A 9,559-nucleotide genomic window follows, 5' to 3' on the forward strand; every position below is an offset into this window, starting at 1 on the left:
TCGTACTAAAAATAGAAAAACTAGCCAGGCATTGTGGCAGGTACTTGTAGTCCTAGCTACTTGCTCAGGCAAGAGGATCTCTTGAGCCCAAAAGTTTGAGGTTGCTGTGAGGTATGATCCCATGGCACTCAATGAGGGCAAAAAAGTTAAGACTCTGTCTCAAAAAATAAATTGTTTTTAGCAGCAAAAGGGACTTACGAAAGCACAAATGCCTATAGCTCACGAAAGTCATCATGCCACACTGAGTAATCAGGATTTGAATCCAGACCTACCCCCGTCCAAAGACTATGCCAGTCAAAGAAACCTCTAGTCTCAGGTCGGTGCCCGCAGCACGGTGGTTACAGTGCCAGCCACATACACCAAAGTTGGCAGGTTCAAACCTGGCCCGGCCCTGCCAAAACAACAATGACTACTGCAACAAAAAATAGCCAGACGTTGTGGTGGGCGCCTCCAGCTATTTGGGAGGCTGAGGCAAGAGAATCGCTTAAGGCCAAAAGTTTGAGGTTGCTGTGAGCTGTGATGTCACAGCACTCTACCGAGGGCAACATAATGAGACTGTCTCAAAAAAAAGGTAAAAAAGAAAGTCTAGATATGGCCCAGGTGAAGTGTGAGCAATGGCTTTAGAGGCACACAGATCTGGGTTTGGGTCCCCACTCTGCCATTTAGTTTGCTATGTGACCTTGAAAAAGTTATTGTAGCGGTGCATCTTACAAGGGTATATGTGAAACTTAGTAAATGTGGAATGTAAATGTCTTAGCACAATAACTAAGAAAATGCCAGGAAGGCTATGTTAACCAGTGTGATGAAAATGTGTCAAATGGTCTATGAAACCAATGTATGGTGCCCCATGATCACATTAATGTACACAGCTATGATTTAATAAAAAAAGAAAAGAAAAAGTTATTGTACTTCTGTTTTTCCTTCTGCAAAATGGAAAGAATAGAAATCCTCTACCCCCTTGGGCTTTTAGTGAGAATTGACTAAAATAAAATGTTTTCTGGTAATATATAAACAATGAAGAAGTTGCAACAAGTAAAAGACCGAATAATAATTATTTGTTTGGGAAAGAAATAAATTGACCTAACATTGCTAGGGCTCTGAGTAATTGTTATGCTGTGGGCTTGCCCAAGACATTGATAAATTTGGAGAAGCCATCAACATCACAGTAACTGAGGTTACACCATGACATCAGCCTCCTTGTTCTCTTCTAGGTCTTTGAAGGGACAGTTTAGGCAGAAGGTAGGATTCTTGCTAATGAAAAGGGAGCTGTGCCTTCAACTAAGGCGTCACCAGAGTTGGAAATTCATCAGCTCCAGCGATGTGACTTATGCCACAGTTGAGCCTTGCAAGCCCAGGATTACACAACCTGAGGCAGAAACCGTGAAATTAGAACAAAGGCCTGAGTAATAAGCAGAGCTGAGGGATCTGTCCAGGTGAGTCGCCCTGTTGCTCAGAAGGTGAGCCTGTCTCACCGTGCAGACTAGAGCTATACTTAGAACCACATTTGCTCACACCAGGACGCAGAACCCTGCTAACTCAACAGGGGAGTTTCTCAAGGTGGTATAAAAGCTCTTGGCAGTTGGCACTCCTATGATGACAGCACCTCCTGTCTAGCTCTCCTGCCTGGGAACAACCCTTCCCAAACGGCACTGTGGGCCAGGCGTGGTGCCTCACACCTGTAATCCCAGCACTTTGGGAGGCTGGGGTGGGAAGATCGCTTGAAACTAGGAGTTTGAGACATGGGCAACATAGGGAGACCCCCATCTCTACAGAAAATTTTAAAAATGACCTGGGTGTGGTGGTGAGCTCCTGTAATCCCAGCTACTGGGAGGCTGAGGTGGGAAGATTGCTTGAGCCCAGGAGTTTGAGGTTGCCGTGAGCTGTGATAACATCACTGCATTCCAGTGGTGGTGATAGAGCAAGACTGTCTAAAAAAAAAAAAAAAAAAAATCACAATGTGTCTCAAGAGGCATCACCTGGGATGTTGTTAATGTAGTTTAAGCTTCAGTGGGTCTTGAGATTCTGCATTGGACAAGCTCCCAGCTAATGCTGATGCAGTTGGCAGGCGATGAGGGCCTATTCTTCCCCGATCCCACGGGCCCCTTGGGCTGCCCTTCACGGGCTTGTTATACTCCCTAATGTGGGGTTCAAGGATCTTTCACGATTCGGGGGGGGAGGGGGCAGGGATGGGACACAAAAAGAATCAAATGTAAACATTTGTGGCAGATTAATTGAAAGATTCATTTTTCTCCCAGCAAACCTCTGCCCTCCCCCCCGCATGCCCTTTGCAGGCAGCAAGACTCATGTCTTCTTGCCACAGAGTTTTAAAAATTACAACTAATTACAGTAATCAGACAGTTTCCTTTTCAAAACAGAAGGCTCCAGGCTGGGCATGGCGGCACATGCCTATAATCCTAGCACTCTGGGAGGCCAAGGCGGGAGAATCACTCAAGTCTAGGAATTTGAAGTTGCAATAAACTATGATGGTACTACTGCACTCCAGCTGGGGCAGCAGAGACTGTCTCAAAACGAAACAAAACAACAAAACCCCCAAAAGACTCCAGATAAAGCCGAGCCCTCTCCTATCACCCCTACCCTAACCTCCCTACCTTAGGATTTCCCTGCCTATATGTATGGATATTTTGTTTTGGAAAAGTATTTTTTTTTTTTTTTTTTTTGTAGAGACAGAGTCTCACTTTATGGCCCTCAGTAGAGTGCCGTGGCCTCACACAGCTCACAGCAACCTCCAACTCCTGGGCTTAAGCGATTCTCCTGCCTCAGCCTCCCGAGTAGCTGGGACTACAGGCACCCGCCACAACGCCCGGCTATTTTTTGGTTGCAGTTTGGCCAGGGCCGGGTTTGAACCCACCACCCTCGGTATATGGGGCCGGCGCCTTACTGACTGAGCCACAGGCGCTGCCCTGGAAAAGTATTTTAAAAGATTTTTGCAAGCTCATCTTAGATGGGCTCTTCCTTCCTTTTATAAAAAAGTAAGCTCTTGGGTGGCGCCTGTGGCTCAGTGAGTAGGGCGCCAGCCTCATATACCGAGGGTGGTGGGTTCAAACCCAGCCCACCACCAAACTGCAACAGAAAATAGCCGGGCGTTGTGGCGGGCGGCTGTAGTCCTAGCTACTTGGCATGCTGAGGCAAGAGAATCGCCTAAGCCCAGGAGTTGGAGGTTGCTGTGAGCTGTGTGACACCACAGCACTCTACCGAGGCCTATAAAGTGAGACTGTCTCGAATATATATATATAAGCTCTTGAAAGAATGACCAATATTGGGGCGGCACCTGTGGCTCAAAGGGGTAGGGCGCTGGTCCCATATGCTGGAGGTGGTGGGTTCAAACCCAGCCCCGGCCAAAAAAAAAAAAAAAAAAAAAAGAATGACCAATATTAAAAACAAAAACAAAAAAAAATTAGAAAAAAAACAAGAAAACAAAAATAGAAGCCCAGGGGCCCAGGATGGCAGAGGGGGACAATGACTCCTCGTTTCCATCTTGTACAAAGGGCCCATCAACTCCTCCAGGACCCCTTTCCCTAAGTCCTGAGCATAGTTTAACGATAGCTATGGGAGGGTACGAAGCCCAGCACCCCAGGGAAAAGTCCCTTCTGTAGGGACAAACTGTGCTAAGGAGCCGGGCTGTGCCCACCGCTGGGAGCAGTGCTCCACTGCTCAGAGCGGACCTTGCAGCCACATCCCAGGCTTGTGTCTCAAACACACTTTGCCTGGAAGCAGCCTCCTCAATCTCCCAAGGTCGAGACGCCCATGATTTCTGCATCAGAGACCATGACATGGAGGTACAGAACCCCTCCCCTGACTTTGGGTGAGTTTCCCATTCTGATGACACCTGGGAGAGGGAGAGGCGCAAACATTACTGAAAAGGTATTAACAGCCACCTCTCTCCAAAGGAGCTTGAGGTCAGACCTAGAAAATACATAAGTATTTATTTACTTATTTGGAGACAGATTCTCACTTTGTCATCCTGGGTAGAGAACCGTGGCATCATAGCTCACAGCAACCTCAAACTCTTGGGCTCAAGAGATCCTCTTGCCTCAGCCTCCCAAGTAGCTGGAACTACAGGCGCCTGCCACAACGCCCAGCTATTTTTTAGAGATGGGGTCTCACTCTTGCTCAGGCTGGTCTCAAACTCTTGAGCTCAAGCAATCTACTCACCTTGGCCTATCAGAATGCTAGGATTACAGGAATGAGCTACCACACCCAGCCTTTCAGCAGTAATTTTTATTTTTTTTTATTTTTTATTTTTTTTGTAGAGACAGGGTCTCACTTTATGGCCCTCGGTAGAATGCCATGGCCTCACACAGCTCACAGCAACCTCCAACTCCTGGGCTTAAGTGATTCTCTTGCCTCAGCTTCCCGAGTAGCTGGGACTACAGGCACCCGCCACAACGCCCGGCTATTTTTGGTTGCAGTTTGGCCGGGGCCGGGTTTGAGCCCGTCACCCTCAGTATATGGGGCCGGCGCCTTACTGACTGAGCCACAGGCGCCGCCCTCAGCAGTAATTTTTAAAGTGGTATAATACCAGGCTCGGTGCCTGTGGCTCAAGCGGCTAAGGTACCAGCCACATACACCTGAGCTGGCAGGTTCGAATCCAGCCCAAGCCCGACAGACAACAATGACGGCTGCAACCAAAAAATAGCTGGGCGTTGTGGTGGGCACCTGTAGTCTCGGCTACTTGGGAGGTGGAGGCAGAAGAATCAATCGCTTGAGCCCAGGAGTTGGAAGTTGCTGTGAGCTGTGATGCCACAGCACTCTACCCAGGGTAACAGCTCCTGTGACGTCATGGCATTCTACCGAGGACAGTAAAGTGAGACTCTGTCTCTACCAAAAAAAAAAAAAAAAAAAAAAAGACTGTCTCAAAAATAAAGTGGTATGATACCTAGTTTAATCATATTCAATATTTAGGAATGCATTGACCATTTTACTTTTATTTAACTTGGAGACAAAGGTTCTCACTCTGTCACTCAGGCTGGAGTGGAATGGAGTGATCATAGCTTATTGCAGCTATAAACTTGAGCTCAAGTGATCCTTGAGCCCCTGCCCAGCTAATTTTTTGAACTTTTTCTCTTTTTTGGAGATGGTGTCTTGCTATATTGCCCAGGCTGTTCTCAAACTCCTGGCCTCAAGAGCTTTTCCCACCTTGGTCTCACCAAAGTACTAAGATTACAGGTGTAGATTGTAGTCACCATGTTCAGCCCAATTTTAAAGTATATATACTATGCCTTACGAGCACATTATTAAATAAATTTGAAAAGAAAATAACTAAAGGTTACTATCTGTGAAAATAATCTCTCAGCACTGTTTATGAATGGGGCTGCCCTTGTTTTAACTATTCTAGACCTAGGAAACATCAGTTCACATCTGAGCAAACTGCTCTCTCTGACGTTTGCAACACATTAAGAAAAATTATTGCAAAGGTTACACATTACACGGTTCATTCATTATGGAACAAAATATTCACCTTGCTCCTTTCTTTCAGTGTTAAAATTCTGAATTCTCTGTAAAATAAAAATACCTTTAGAGGGCGGCGCCTGTGGCTCAGCGGGTAGGGCGCCAGTCCCATATGCCGGAGGTGGCGGGTTCAAACCCAGCCCCGGCCAAATTAAAAAAAAAAAAAAAAAAAAAATACCTTTAGATTGCCATCCAGAATGGTGTTACAGATTGGGGTCCCTCTATTATACACAACTCTCCAGAAGTGCCAGTTAATTAGCAATGCACAGACCTTTGCCATCACTGCTGCCCAGCATTCTTCTCTAAGGAGGTAGATCTTAGAAACAGTGGGAGATACCCCGATGTGATAGTAAAATTCAGGAGGGGGGGGAAAGTGACAAAAAAGCTTGTATCTTGCGATTTTCTCTCTGCCAAGGCTGACTGCCTGCAGGCCCCTCCACCCTGTGAGTAAGAACAGAGGTCGGTTCCAGGTACACAGTCATGGGAGAGATGGTGCCTCTCCCCTCGGGGCACAACAGCACCAATATTTGAGGAGTCAGTGATAGGTGATTTCATCAGAAGGTTTTGGCAACAGGATAAGAAAAATCAACATTAAAAAACAAAAAAAGAAAAATCAACTTGTTTTGAAACAAAATTTTAAAATGTGTATCAAAATCAAGTCAACTCACTGAACAACAGAGAGAAAAGGAATGTGTTTCTTATATCCTAGCCTGCTTTGAAAGAGGAAGCTGGAACAAATCTCAAAAAAACAACAAAGATGTGAGTATGGAAAGTTGAAGCAGGTGGCATCTGTGGCTCAAGGAGTAGGGTGCCAGCCCCCCTATACTGGAGGTGGTGGGTTCAAATTCAGCCCCAGCCAAAAACTGAAAAAAAAAAGTTAAAGCACCTGTCTTCGAACAATGAGAATCTGATAGTACCATTTTTTTTTTTTTGTGGATTTTCCATAGTGACCAATATTAATAAGAGCTAACATTTATGGGTCTGTACTCCATGCCAGCATTTTCTATGGTATTTTATTAGATTATCAGAACAACCCACAGAGGTAAGCGCACTCTTGTCAGCACCGTTTCAGACAGCAGGAACAGAGGAATTAAGTGATTACCCAAAATTTTGTGACTAAAGAAACTCCACACCGGCCCAGGCACCTGTCTATAGGCCCTTGCTTCCAGCCCAGAATGCTCGGAGCTCCAGAGGGAAACCCAGTCAGTAGCCTGCACCCGGCCCTCAGGTTACACTTCTCAGGGGAACACAAAGGTTGGTACAGGCATTTCCTCATTGGTCTTCATCAGAGCCCCTTGGAAAGGCTAAGAACCTTCTGTTGACAAAGAGCTAAACCACTGGCTCAAGGAGTTAGAGAGTTTGCTGGGCATGGTAGCTCATGCCTGTATTCCTAGCATTCTGGGAGGCTGAGGCAGGTGAATTGCTTGAATTCAGGAGTTCAAGACCAACCTGAGAAAGAGAGAGACCCTGTCTCTACTAAAAACAGAAAAACTAGCCAGGTATGGTGGCGAGTGCCGGTATTCCCAGCTACTCAAAGAGGCTGAGGCAAGAGGATTACTGGAGCCCAAGATTGTGAGGTAGGCTGATGCCATGGCACTCTACCCAGGGTGACAGAGTGAGAATCTGTCTCAAAAAAAAAAAAAAAAAAAAAAATATGTTGGAGAGCTGATCCAAAGTCAAGAAGGCAATTAATGGTAGAATTATTCTGGTCTCAGGCTAAAAATTCCCTCTGTCTCATTGAACTATCCAAAAAGGCACAAGACGACAACAAATGTACACTCTTACCCCCAAAACATTTTCCTGGCTTTCGTCACAGCCCTTTAAAGGTTCATCACAGGCTCTGTTTTTTTCAACCAGTGTGTATAGCATGTGTGTTGAAAGGGCACACAGCTGGGGAGGGAGACAACAAATGAGGAATTCAATCAACTCGGTAGAAAAACCATCACAACGCCGAAAATGTAGCAGCAAACGTGACATTAGGTTGCCGTAGCAACCACTTAATTGACATTTTCATTTTCCTAGCATTTGTTCTGGGCAGGTGTAGGCAGACATGTGTTCTAAGGGACAGATGAGGATGACGGTGTGCCCATTTCCCCCATTAGTGATCAGAATTGGGAGGCTGGTAGGGCTACCAGAGGCCTTGGGAATTGGGTCAGTATACAGGGAGCAAAACAAAACAAAAAAAACCCAGTACACAGGAAGCCCTCAGCCTCAGAGCAGACAGTCTGCAGTGTCAACATCACTGAGTAAAGGCAGTGGGGCAGAGGATTTTCCCGAACTTGCTCACTGCAGGGGTGGGATACTGAGGCTCAGGTGGAGGGCCATGTACAGAGTGGCTGTGACCACAGCCTAGCCCAGACCCAGGCCCACTACTAATTCCTGCTGGGCTGTTCCACACTGTCTTATTGAACCAAAGTCAAATAGCAAGCAGAAGGGCATGGGGGGTTGGAAAAAAATGAGATAAGGAAGCAGAGTCGACTCACAGCTATAATCCAGCACTCTGGGAGGCAGAGGCAGGTGGATCGCCTGAGCTCAGGAGTTTGAGACCAGCCTGAGCAAGAGTGAGACCCCATCTCTACTAAAAATAGAAAAGCTAGCTAGCAGTTCGTGACAGGCACCTGTAGTCCCAGTTACTCAAAAGGCTGAGGGAAGAAGATTGCTTGGGCCCAGGAGTTAGAGGTTGCTGTGAGCTATGGCGACACCACGGCACTCTACCCAGGGCAACAGAGTAAGACTCTGTCTCGAAAAACAAAACAAAAAGGCAACACCTGTGGCTCAGTGAGTAGGGTACTGGCCCCATATAATGAGGGTGGCAGGTTCAAACCTGGCCCTGGCCGAACTGCAACAAAGGAATAGCTGGGCGTTGTGGCGGGCGCTTGTAGTCCCAGCTACTGGGGAGGCTGAGGCAAGAGAATCGCCTAAACCCAGGAGTTGGAGGTTGCTGTGAGCTGTGACGCCACGCACTCCATCAAGGGCAATAAAGTGAGACTGTCTCTAAAAAAAAAAAAAAAAAAAGAAAGCAGGCAGTGTCACACAGCTTAAACTCATGGAGAATGCAGGACCACCTTGTACCTTCTCAAGGAGCAGTCATTTTCTGCACCAAAGCACATACTGCTAGCAAATCTGCTGCCAAAGGACAAACAGAAAAATGCGGGTAACAAGCAGCCTCTCTAAGGTCAGCAACCAGGCGCAGAATTAAACTCGGATTTACCTGGGAGCGCAGCTCACATTTCAGCTACAAACCTCCAAGCAGCCCCTGAGATTCAGGATGTACATGCCACGAGAGCGGCACAGCAAGATGGGAGGCAGCCCTAGCTGGGTCCTTGCAGCCATGCAGTTTTTAAGGACAACATTCACAGAATACTAAACATATCCTGGGAGTTCCAGACACGGCCACCTGGTTACAGCCCTGCCTGCTCTTGTCTGCAGTAATTTCTCTCAAAGGTGAGGCTCCATGCGTGTCTATTACCAAGCGTATGTGGACGAGATGGTGTTCAGAAAGCACAGCTCCGTGTAGGAAAATAGGAGCCATCAGCAAATCATTTTAGCAGGGACATGAAAATCTTTAGGTGGAAAATATTGCTTTTGTGACTTCCCAGAGAGGCCAGAACAAGCTGAAATTGCTATGGTGCTTCCATTTTCCAAAAGGCAAAATGCTTTCAAGAAGCCCATTGGGGTTATACTTTATCATAGCTTCGTTTAATCCATTTCTTTAAGGGTTTTGCCCTGTCATCTTTGCTTCCTGAACCATTCCTGCATCTTGGAGTTACCACAAATCTCATCTTATAAAAAGCTGTAGCATCTGTGTGTGAAAACCAAACAACAAAAAGGCACAACCATGTGAAGGTGCATTGAGCTCTTGGTAGAAAGATGATTTGAATGAAAAGCCCCCCTGGAAGTGCAGGGAAGGCTCGACTGGGCAGGGAGCAGGGGCAAGGTCAGGGGAGACACACTTAGCCTCCTTCTAAAAACTGAGACAGGTCCAGGCACAGTGGCTCACGCCTGTAATCCTAGCACTCTGGGAGGCCAAGGCGGATCGCTTGAGTTCAGGAGTTCGAGATCAGCCTGAGCAAGAGTGAGACCCTGTCTC

Source organism: Nycticebus coucang, chromosome 2, assembly GCF_027406575.1.
Source record: "Nycticebus coucang isolate mNycCou1 chromosome 2, mNycCou1.pri, whole genome shotgun sequence".
NCBI classification, from domain to species: Eukaryota; Metazoa; Chordata; class Mammalia; order Primates; family Lorisidae; genus Nycticebus; species Nycticebus coucang.